This window comes from Triturus cristatus, chromosome 8, assembly GCF_964204655.1.
Source record: "Triturus cristatus chromosome 8, aTriCri1.1, whole genome shotgun sequence".
Taxonomy (NCBI): Eukaryota; Metazoa; Chordata; class Amphibia; order Caudata; family Salamandridae; genus Triturus; species Triturus cristatus.
This window is the reverse complement of record NC_140591.1, coordinates 379,188,526-379,200,958: the sequence shown is the minus strand read 5'-3', so window position 1 is coordinate 379,200,958 and position 12,433 is coordinate 379,188,526. Positions and strand designations below refer to the sequence as shown.

Genomic DNA, 12,433 nt, shown 5'->3' with positions numbered 1-12,433 from the left:
AGAGAGCCACGTCGGCGTGATGACAGTTCCACCCATTTTTTCCGTGCCTCCGAGGCGAACAGGTGGACTGACACAGACTTGAGTATACATAGTACACAACATTTGAACCAATATATACAGCACAAAGTCAAAAAGGAAAGCTAAAAACATCAGCATTTCCTATAAAAAGTACTAGATAGAAAATACAATGAATAAACAACCAGCCAAAAAAGGGATCTTTTTAGGTATACAAAGGTGGACAACGGGGAGGCGGGTGGGTCAGTGAGGAATCCACAGGCAGAGACTATATATACCAGAAAAATCATTACCGAAGGCAAGTTAGTTGTTCTTCTGATGGATACATCTGCCAGTGGATTCCTCACCTTGTAAATAGATTCCGACAGCAGTCCCACTCCCGGAGGAGGGTGTCCACCTATCCTATACCAAAAAGTCCTGCAAGAGAGCACGCAAAATGGCCCTCCCTCCTCATCTCAGAGTCTAAGCAATAATGCTTTGCGAAAGTACGGAGGGAGGCCCAAGTCGCTGCCTTACAAATGTCTGCAACTGGAACACCCCTGGCCAAAGCAGAGGTAGAAGATTTAGCTCTAGTAGAATGAGCTCTAATACCCTCAGGAGGAACCTTACCAGCAAAGGCGTAGCAGTTCTTGATGGTTAGGATGATCAACCTGGACAGAGTGCTCTTGTGCACAGCTTTGCCTTTTGAGTGTCCAATATAGCCCCACGAAGAGCAGATCTCCAAAGAAAAATCCTTTGTCCTGTCCAAATAAAAGCTCACTGCTCTTTTAGGGTCCAAGCGGTGAAGTCTCTCCTCCTCCTTGGAAGGGTGAGGGGGAGGATAAAACACAGGGAGAGTAATGGACTGCCCAGATGAAAAGGAGTAAACTACCTTAGGAAGGAAAGCAGCCCTGGTCCTGAGGACCATCCTTTCAGCATGTAAGGCTAAAAACGGGGGTTTCCAACTAAGAGCTTGAAGCTCACTCACCGTCCTTGCCGATGTTATGGCTACAAGAAAGACCGTTTTAAAAGACAACAACCTCAAAGGACAGCTATGAAGGGGCTCAAAAGGGGACCCCATCAAAAAAGTTAAAACAAGATTAAGGTCCCACTGTGGCATTACAAAGGGAGTAGGTGGAAACCTATTAGTAAGGCCTTTGATGAATCTTGAAACAATAGGAGATTTAAATAACGATGGCTCATCTGGAAGACACAGAAAAGCCGATAAGGCTTATAAATAGCCCTTAACCGTGGCCACAGCACAACCCTGCTGAGCCAAGGAAAGAGCAAACTGAAGCACATCAGAAAGGTGGGCTTTTAAAGGATCAATGGATCTCTCGCCACACCATTTTACAAACTTAGACCATCTATAGGAGTAAATGGACTTGGTGGAGTGGCACCTGGCCGATAAAATAACATCCATCATATCAGGCGGGAGAGAGAAGGAACTCAGGTTGCCCCGTTCAATCTCCAGGCATGAAGGTGCAGGCTCTGGGGGTGTAGAACCTGCCCCTCCGACTGCGAGAGGAGGTCTGCCCTAAGCGGGAGACAGAGAGGAGGGTGCGACGAAAGGTGAAGTAGATCTGTGTACCACACCCTTCTTGGCCAATCCGGGGCGATCAATATAACTTGGGCCCGGTCTTGGCGAATCTTCCTCAGAACCCGAGGAAGCAAGGGTATGGGAGGAAACGCATAAAGGAGTTATGAGCCCCAACTCAACTGAAACGCGTCCCCCAACGCCCCCTGCATCGGAAACTGGAGACTGCAGAATGACGGGCAATGCGTGTTCTCTTGAGTGGCAAACCGGTCCACCCGAGAAGTCCCCCACGTCCGGAAGATGTGCTGAACTAACTCTGGATGAAGCCTCCACTCGTGGTCGGCGGAAAACTGTCGACTGAGACGTTCCGCACGTACGTTCAGCATCCCGGCCAGATGATTCACCATCAAGCAAATCCGATGGTCCTGAGCCCAGGACCAGAGTCGCAGAGCCTCTCTGCAGAGAAGGTACGACCCTACTCCTCCCTGCTTGTTGACATACCACATTGCGGTAGTGTTGTCCATCAGGACTTGAACAGACTGACTGTGAAGGGAAGGGAGAAAAGCCTTGAGCGCCAAATGTATCGCCCGCAATTCTAGAAGATTGATGCGAGACAATCTTTCCTCTGGAGACCAAAGACCCTTGATCTCCAGATCCCCTAGATGAGCACCCCACCCCAGGGTGGAGGCATCCGTTATCACTGTGGCCACCGTTGGAGGAAGATGAAAGGGCTTTCCTCGAGACAGATTGTCCTCCACCAAGACAGATCCGCAGCAGTTTCTCTGGAGATCCTGACTGACTCTGAGATCCCCGTTGTGCTGATACCACTGCTTGCAGAGACACCAATGGAGCGTCCTCATATGCCAGCGTGCATGGTTGACCAACAGAATGCAGGAGGATAACAGACCAATCAGGCAAAGGACCTTCAGAACTGAAACAACCGCTCCATTGTGGAACAAAGGGATCATCTCCTGAATGTCGAGAATTCTTTGTGGAGGAGGAAATGCTCGACACACAGTAGTGTCCAGTATCGCCCCTATGAACAGGTTGCGCTGAGAGGACACCAGGTGAGATTTGGGCACATTGATTGAAAAACCCAAGTTGAATAACAGATGAGAAGTTTCCTGCAGATGATGTTGCACCATCTCTGGCGACTCTGCTTTCAGAAGCCAGTCGTCCAGGTAGGGGAAAACCGGAATCCCCGACCTCCTGAGATGAGCAGCCAACACCGCCATCACCTTGGTGAAGACTCGAGCTGCAGTAGTAAGACCAAACAGGAGGATCACAAACAGGTAGTGTTGCGACCCAACCGTAAAACGGAGATACTTCCTGTGCGACTTCAGGATTGAGATGTGGAAATACGCATCCTGCAAGTCGATCAACACCATCCAGTCTTCTTGCTGCAATGCCTGAAGAACCTGTGCAAGGGTTTGCATCTTGAACTTCTTCTGCTTCAGGTAAAAATTCAAGACTGAGGTCCAGAATCTGACGCAACCTGCCATCCTTTTTGGGAATCAGGAAATACCGGGAGTAGCATCTCTGGCCCCTTTCCTGCTTTGGAACCACCTCTATTGCACCTTTCAGAAGTAATGCAAGGACCTCCTTCTGCAGAAGAAGTAGATGGTCCTCTGAGCAAAAACCTTGGCAAGGAGGGTAAGGGGGAGGAAATTCCAGAAAGGGAAGGGCATACCCATTCTCTACAAGGTTTAAAACCCAAAAGGTCCGTCGTGACCAGTTTCCAACCTTGCAGAAAGTGGGACACCCGACCCCCAACAGGCCCCACATGATCCAGGAGGGGGGGGGGGGGGGGGAGGGGGGGGGATCTAGGGCTGCCTTTCAGTAGCCTCATTGGGAGCAGAGAAAGCTGAAGAGGAGGAGAGATTGTAGCGAGAACCACGTCGACCCCTTTGTCTTCCTCTATAGGACTTATAGATAGAGACGGAAGGAGCGAAAGGAAGACCTCCCAAAACCCCTATACTTTCTGAATCTAGAACCCTTCGACTGGGCCTGTAATCCTAATGACTTCGCAGTAGCTCTGCTATCTTTGACCCTCTGTAAGGCAGAATCCGCTTTTTCTCCAAAAAGCTTAGTCCCATCAAAGGGTAAGTCAACCCGAGTGGCCTGAACATCAGGTGAAAATCCAGAAGAGCGGAGCCAAGCCTGCCTTCTAGTGGCTACGGAAGAACCCATAACTCTGGCCACAGAATAAGCCGTATCAAGGCTTGACTGAATTACCTGCCTAGCCGCAGCCTGAGCATCAGAAAGAACCTCCATGAAACAACCTCTCCCCTCATCAGGCAATTTGGGGGCCAATTGCTTTACAGAGTCCATCAAAGCATGAAAGCATGAATGTAGCGGCCCAACAAACAAGTGGCATTAATTTAGTTGACTTCAGTGCCATGCTAGCTGATTTTTAGCTGACTGTTCAATTTTCTTTCAGTCTGTCAGCTGGAGCTTGCGGAAAAGCCCCCGAAGATTGTTTGGAGCAGGATGCTTGCACTACCAAACTCTCTGGAGATGGATGAGAAGAAAGGAAGCTCGGATCCCCTGGAGCTACTCTATATCTTCTTGCTACAGCCCTCGAAACAGCAGACGAAGAAAGTGGCTTGCGCCAAACATCCATAATAGGATCCAAGATGGCCTCATTAAAAGGCAACAGAGGCTCGACAATTGAGGAAGGCGAATGAAGAACCTCGGTCAATAAGTTCGGCTTATATTCAGCAGAAGGCTACTGTAAGTCTAAAAGCTCTGCAGCCTTCTTTATCATCAAATGTTAAGGAGCCAGCTCTTGAGGCGGAGAAGACCCCGAAGAAGAAAGTTCCCACTCAGGAATGGTGTCCAACCCGCTTGCCTCCTGAATACCTTTAAACTCATCCATTGAGTCGTCTACTTCACCTTCCTCCACTTCCTCTGCACGATACTGCTCCTCTCCTATAAGTCTGAGCCTCTCTTCGAGAACGGATCCGTGGACACGGCGTCGGCGGCGCCGTTCGCGGAGTCGGCTGCACCGATTGAGTCGGCGACGTCACACGCGCCGCAATTGGAGCCGGCGCTGGTGTCGAGAGAGGCTCTGACGAAGGCACACGTTCCAGACGAGGTCGGGAGGAATGTTTCCAGACTGCGCCGGGAACTGCCATGACGGCGCCATCAGTAATGGTACTGCATGCTGTGGATGTACTTTTGAGTAAAACAAAGATGCAACACCTTACCAGTGATCGTCTGACTGGTTACAAATTAACATTGTTTGCACCTCATATTACTATCAAAAGATGTGCCACACTGAATCCAGCCACGTTACTTTCCCTACCTTCGGAAGAAGAGGACACGGATGTCCATGAATGTCTGGTTCGTACAGTGGAGGAGACGAAGGAACGGGGAGACCTGACTGATGTGCCCTTATCTGATCCTCAAGGGGAACTATATGTTGATGGCTCTTGTTTCAAAATTACCAGATGGCACCACTACAGCGTCGTATGCTATTACCACGCGGCGCACTGTAGTTGAGACGTCAAGTGTTCCTCATAAATCAGCGCAAGCTGCGGAGCAGATACCTCTTTTGCGAGAATGTGAATTAAGTGAAGGACTGGCTTTCAATATTTATACTGACCGCCAGTATGCCTTCGGATGGCCCATAATTTGACGACTCTGGGCAGAGAGAGGATTCTTGACTTCACATGGGACCAAAATTCAGCATGGTCAGTTGGTAGAGAGACTCCTGGCGGCTTTGACTCTTCCCAAACGACTGGCAACAGTCAAATGTAGTGCTCATAAAGCAATTACGGATGATGCGGGGAGGGGAAATGCCTCTGCAGATCAGATAGCGAAAAAAGACTGCCAGGTCGAGAACAACGAAAAGGTTTGCGGCAGGTCCTGCTAGATGGGTACAAGACGTTGGTATGTTTGAGAATTTGCTGGAGAGTGTTAGGGAGATACAGAGTGAGACAGCAGTAGAGGAGTTGGCAGCGTGGCAGGAGAGTTCAGGGCGTCTAGATGACGAAGGATGCAGGACTGACAAATCCGAGAAACAGAGATAGATGCTACTAGATGCATATGTACTTCCCGTAGTTACCATGGCACATGGTCCGGCCCATATTAACGCCAAAGGCATTTCTAAATTGCTAGAAACTGTGTGGCAAAATGACAATATTTCAAAAGTTGCTGCTCATCTAGTAAAGCACTGTATGATTTGTTTTAAACACAATCCTGGGATGGGGACCCCTACACCTTCTGGTAATTTTGTACCTCCTTCTTTCCCTTTTGAGGTACTCCAGATGGATTACATAGAGCTACAGCGAGTTAATAATTTGAAATGTGTTAGTGGTAGTTTGTGCATTTAGCAAATGGATTAAGGCTTACCAAACAAAGGAAAACACTGCCATGGCAATGGCAAAGGCTCTTAATAAGGAGTTTTTCCCGCGCTACGGCTTGCCCAGTTTGATTTGGAGTGACAACGGAAGTCACTTCAACGCAAAGGTGATCCAACTGGTGTGCGATGGTCTGCACATCAAGCAAACATTCCATGCAGCCAATCACCCTCAGTCAGCAGGTTTAGTTGAGAAGTACAACGGTACTCTCAAACTAAAACTGACACAAATCAAGGAAAGTACTGGGTTGCACTGGTCACATGCCTTACCTCTTGCCCTATTGTCCACCAGAACGACAGCCCATTCTAGAACAGGATTATCACCCTACGAGGTGATCTTTGGTCGTCCAGCAAATGTGTGGGATGTCCCTAGCCCAAAGAATCTTTATGAGACAGATTAGTCTTTATTGGTTGATTATTTGTATGAACTCACTAAAAGCTTGTGTTCTATTCACTGACAGATACAAGAGGTGTTACCTTCCGCACCTGAGGGGCCTGGGCACATCATTCAGCCTGGCGACTATACTCGCCAGACACAAGACAGTTTGGAGCCTAGATGGAAAGGACCCGATCTGGTCCTCATCACAAGGACAGCGGTAAGAGTGGAAGGTCGGAAGCATTGGATTCACGCTTCCCACTGCAGACTGGTACCGCTAACCCTTACCTACGACGCCTGGGTGCATGATGGCATTGGAGACCGAGACAAAGTCCCAAGATTTCTTCCGTTCTCAGATGCCCAACTAGTTTGGAAGCAGACAGAGGAAGAAAATTATGCTGTTTTGAATGCGGCAGCTCCCCCATAAATTAAGGCTGCCCAGGTTTCCACTTCATCTGATCTGCAGGAACCCGAGTCTCAGTCCTCGGTGCCCCCTGAATTTCAGATTCTTCTCCGAGATGAGACAGTACCTGGAGTAGAAAGGTACAATTTGCGTCCGACGGAAGGGTAGTGCACCAAAAGAGAAGTGAGTGTAGTTAGGGATGGACTTTATTGGATAAGATTAGTGCTAATGCCCCTTGTTTCTGCATTTTCCCATTAGACTAGGGAGTGGAAGATTTGGTGCACTGCGTATGATGCAGGACAGGATAAGCTGAGGGTATTTTCCAAGGAGGGAGAGTGCCCTATCCTGAGAACACTGAACATTTGCATGTGCTACAACAGTGTGGCTCCACCGCGACGTGCTCAATAGCACCACCGAGGATTGAATAGAAGCCTGCCAGGGAGGCTTGGAACGGACCAAGATTCTCTTTGACATTTTTTTTTTTTTGTGTCCTTTCCTTCATTGGCTCCATCATATGACGTCTCTTTCTCTGGTGATTTGATTTGTAAAATTGTAGTAAACATTCATATGTTTGGTAGACCTCTTGCAGAAGATGAACAGTTTCTTGTTGCCCTGCACACGGGGCAGGTTGATTTTGAATGGTTGCTCAGGAAGAAAATATTTTGGGTTGTAGTTACATTGTTGTTCCTATTGGTGGGAGGGGGGTTGTTCTGGATGTTGAAGTGTTCTGAAGTTACCTCATCATATGTCCTATATCAGGCGGTTTCCTCAGATCGTAGCAAAAGAGCCATGTATAGCAATGTCTCCTTAGACACACATCGAAGAAAAATTGGGGATAACACAGCTTGTTATCCCACTGATTCTGTTACAAGTTTATGGACCGCCTACCCCTTGTCATTGGTGAATTACACACATATGCTCGTCTTCCCCAAGTCATAGAGGTAAAAGGTGAATTCATTCTGGGGTATCCTGGACCTTGCTTATATTACAGAAAGCCGAGGGGAACAGGGGAACCTGGATGCATGCCCAAAATGTATTGTGTTGATCTATACCTTGGTTGAAGGAATATCACCTTGACAGCTTGGCACTACCAAGATCAGACCGTTACTCAATAGGCAAGTATTTATCCTGTGTGTTGTCCTGAAATAAACAGTACTGATGCTTATTTGTATCTAAATTGTTCTGGAGAAGTAGTGTATAAAAATGTAAAGCGTTTAGGGAAAAAGGATGATCCTAGTATGAAGGGAATGAATACTAGATATGCGCCATTAGATTATCAAGGTGCACTCAATGCACATTCAGGTTTTTATTTTTTATCAAATGGTACGTATTCTAATATGTACAACGGTACAGAGGACGTGGCTTTGGGAATGGTGCTACCTCTTGCGGTACCTTGTAGGTATAGTAGACCAAACATAAGATGGGTAAAAAGAACATTGACCAAGGAATTTTGTAAGGGAGTTAGCGATTTGGAAGTTAATAATTATAGTAATGGTATCACTTTTGGATATATCCTTTCCTCTATTACGTTTGGTGGTACAGCCATGGCCAGGGGTGAACAAGCTAGAGTGTATTTTGTGTGTATGTTGCAAATTTTATTTAACTCTACAGTGGCAGCTTTACAGGAAATCACCACTCAGTAGGAAGGTATGCACATATACTCCGAACAAACGAGATACGCAGGCAATTTTATTTTAGCCAAAAACGGTGGTGCATGCGCAATAATAGGAGAGCAGCGTGTGGTCGGTATCACGAATATGGAAAAGAATATTATACAGCATATTTTAGACATTTTGGAAAATGTTAAAGAGATAGAGAGCGGAAATTGGAGCTGGTCTTTGTTCTGGGGTTGGATTTTAGAAAAGGTGAAATATTTCATTGTCCTTTTAGTATGCTGCTGTGTTTTGATCCAGTGTCTTCCCTTATGTTTCTCATAATGTACAACACATGTTACTCCCAAAAGAATTTCGATTCATGATACAAATGCAAATATAATGCTTCAAAGAGAGCTTGGTATTCTTATGCAGTTGGACGAAGGAGTTTTTGGTTCAACTACTTCTCTTGCAGATTCCGTTCCTGATGTTACTTGTACTGCTAATGCTTAGTGTCATATTTCTCTTTACGCAGGCTATGTCTATATACATATTCGTACCCGAAAGATTATCGTTTGTATACCCATATTTTCCTCTACACTGTTAGAATTGTAAAGACCCTTACCTGATAGCAAGAATAAAGGTTATCCGTATTAGCATAAAATGCTAAAAGGAGGGTCTGATAGAATTGAAACGTAACATGGTCATCTTATTCGTGTTTTACTCAATATTATGTTAGCATTTATACATCTAATACATTATATCTGCATATTGTGTGTAGACGCAACCAGTAAATACAGATGTTGCGCTTGTTAGGTTGACATCTGTGCCACCATTTTAGCTCTCGAAGACGCCATTTTCTATTATAATTAAAACGGTTACTTACTCATTTACGAGAAATGGTCCTTGGTAAGTTATGTTTCTCCAATGCTGAAACTTGCTCATTAACGCATGCCTTTTCTGTTACATAGAGGCCTTCTCCCACCTTTCTAGAAGGGAGCATAGGCTAGACGACCTTGGAAAGTAGATAGCTGGTACCAGGCTGCGGCATCGAAACTTATGTTCTGTGCCCCCATTGTATTACGACAACTACCAGTACTTTTCCATAATAGGCGGGTCTTTGTGGGCTCCGCAACCTACATAATGTAACTTTATGCTTGTTAGAGTCAGTCCCTCATCAGCCATCATAGGAGGCTGGTCAGACTTGACTCCAATGCATCTTGTGAAAAAACTGGGTTTGCTTGTATTCTCTACTGCGTCATCCACTCTTCATTCTTGGAAGGCAAGAGGAAATCGAGAGTTACCCGGGTGACCCTAGTGGGTCACTTCCTTTATTACCCAAACAAATTTCTTTGAGCTGGTATTCTTTGGGCAAGAAGTAATTACATAGGATTTCTTATGGTTCACCATGAGCTTCAGCTCTTGCATAAATTGATCAAAACCCTTTCAAAGTGATTGTAGCTCATTTGCGGTTTGTGCAATTAATACTGTGTCATTGGCATACAACAAAACAGGAACAAACCTAGAGCCTATTTTAGGGACGTCACAGGTGCATGATGTTAAAATGGATTCTTAGGGATTTATATGAGCTAAAAAAGAAAAAAGGGGCTTAAATACAACCGTGCTGCTTGACACCTTGTTTAACCTGAAATGGGGGGGGGGGGGGGGGGGGGTAGAAATACACTCATTGTTGGGAATGTTGAACCCTCATAGGGTATCGTGATCGAAACATTTTAGAATGTGCAATAGTACGGGTTCAACTTATGCCGGACCCAGAATCTGCCATAGAATATTCCTGTCCATTAAGTTGAAAGCACAGTAGAGGTCCAAAAACACCATGTGAAGGGCTCCTCTCCTGGCCTTGACAGATTTACCTAGGCTCAATTAATGTTCAAGGACTTGGACTTGCTCCATTGTTCCCAAACCTGGGAAAAATAAATTTTGCACTTCAGTAAAGAAGTCCACTGCCCAAATTTCTAGTATTGCTAAAATGACCCTGCCAAATATTTTAGCTGAAGCATCCAGAAGCGAGATCGGCCTATGATTGGAGGGAAAATCTCTTTGGGGCACATGCATCAACATGAGGAATTGCAATTCCTTAATAGCGATTATTAAGTAATCGCTATTTAGGAATCGCAATTCCTTATGCATTTAGGAATCGCTAAATTGCCATTCCTGCACATTCTCTATTAGCGAATCGCAAATTGCAATTCGCTAATAGTGAATGCCTGCCTATTCATTCCTATGGGCCTAGAGGCCCATAGGAATGAATGGGAAACCATTCGCAACATGCGTTTGTCAAAAAGGTCATCGCAAATTGCGCATTCAATTTCAAGGGTCCTAGGGGGCCAAAAGGACACCCTAAAGCAACCCCAAAATAGGCATGTGTGCACATGTGGCACGCACACACACATGCCCCCATTTTGTGCATTTTTCTAAGGAGTTGCAAATTCCCATCAACTTGAAGTTGATGGTAATTTGCAATTCCTTAATGCAAAGTCGCATTCTGAGAATGCTTCTTGCATTGCATTTAGGGAGTCGCATATTGCGATTCCCTAACTGCATTTGCAAAATAGGTAATCGCAAATTTTGCGATTACCTACTTTGCGAATGGCTTTGGACTTGATGCACCCAAAAGGCTAATTACCGGTCACAAAGGAGCCGATTCTGCAAATAGGCCCATTTGCAACCGATAATTAGCTTGATGCATGTGCCCCTTTGTCCTTTCTTAAATATGGGCGCTACAATGGAATACCTCCAAGACTCTAGCGGGCCCTTCATAATAGTCATTCTAAAAACATTTGTTAACAGGGAGCCCAGAAGTCAAGATTATGTTTGAAACACTCAGCTGGAACCCCATCTGGTCCGGACACTTTCCCCCTTGGCAGAACGTAAAATCACTGTGCGGACTTCCTCTACCGTAATGGTCTTACTAAAGTTCAAAAGTCTACAGGCAAAACAAAACAGTCATTTGGAGGTAAAAGCCCGTCACCTCTATTAGTTGGGTTGAAAATATCTGTGAAATGTTTGATCCATGCCTGTTCCAAGTGGTATTTAATACCTGTGGCTGGCATTTTGGTGAACTGATATTCAAGATTAGAATAGGCCATGAAAAAAAGCAAACGTAATCAGTAATTATTTTCAGTTGTTTTATTGTTTAGATGTAAGCTGCTCTGCAGCTTGTTTTTTTCATTTAGGAGTGTGTGATTGTGAGAGCTCTGTGGAGGACAAGCAGTTGGTCAAAGTTTTCAAACGTCAAAGCCAATGAATGCTTCCCAGTTGGAAACCTGCTGGTTCATCCACCTCTAATAGGGTAGGTGATATCAGAGTTTAACAGATGGCTCACTTGTTGCTTTTTGGTAGATGCCGGCATCTGCCAACTTCTAGCATTCCCTTTTGTCTTTTTTTATAGCTCTCTTTATTAGTTTTGCTATAAAACTAATTTTTACAAACAAAAAATGAAAAATTACCGGCTAACACGGAGGTTCGCAGATTACAACTTAACATCCAAGCTCAAGTGCATGCTTATCTTTGATATAGTGCACCAAGCAATTAGACTCTCCCAGCATCTCCCCAGTATCCTGCCAGGGCTGGCTGACATCTCAGTCTATTTTGCATCAGGCCAGCCAAGGGACCACCATGATGACTCACTCTAGCCCCTTCTCACTCCCTATCTTCGTCCATGTTTTTTCTTGGACAAAAGCCCTTTCCAAATTTACAAGGGCAGAGGCAAGATTTGTATACCAACTCTTCAGATCTCATGTGCCAATTACTGTGTGACTCCCACTTAGCTATCATCGGAGGCCACATAGTTCCTAGAATACGGACCATGTCACGCCTGCCACCATTACAGAAGAGTTTCATATGTCTATCCATGAATTGGTCTCCCCATATACCCAGCATCATTAGTTTTGGGGTGAGGTTCAGGGTGCTGCTGATAACCCTTGACGGTGTATTGTAAACCCTGTCCCAGTTCACTTATATTCTTGGGCAGCACCTTAGGATGTGTAGTAGTGTACCTTGTTGCCTGCAACCCCTAATACACCGGTCATCTTCTACATTACCCATTGCTAATAACCTTGTTCTCGTGGAATATGCCCTGTGTAGTGTTTGTAAGAGTACCAGCCGGAACCCCGCTCGTATGGTCACCTCCCGTGGGAAGCTGCAC

At 45.6% G+C, this 12,433-nt stretch overlaps 1 pseudogene; it reads right to left on the bottom strand.

Annotated features, from left to right (window-relative positions):
• Positions 1–1,443: 1,443 nt before the first annotated feature.
• Positions 1,444–12,433, bottom strand: part of LOC146802158 (uncharacterized) — a 55,032-nt pseudogene continuing 44,042 nt past the window's right edge.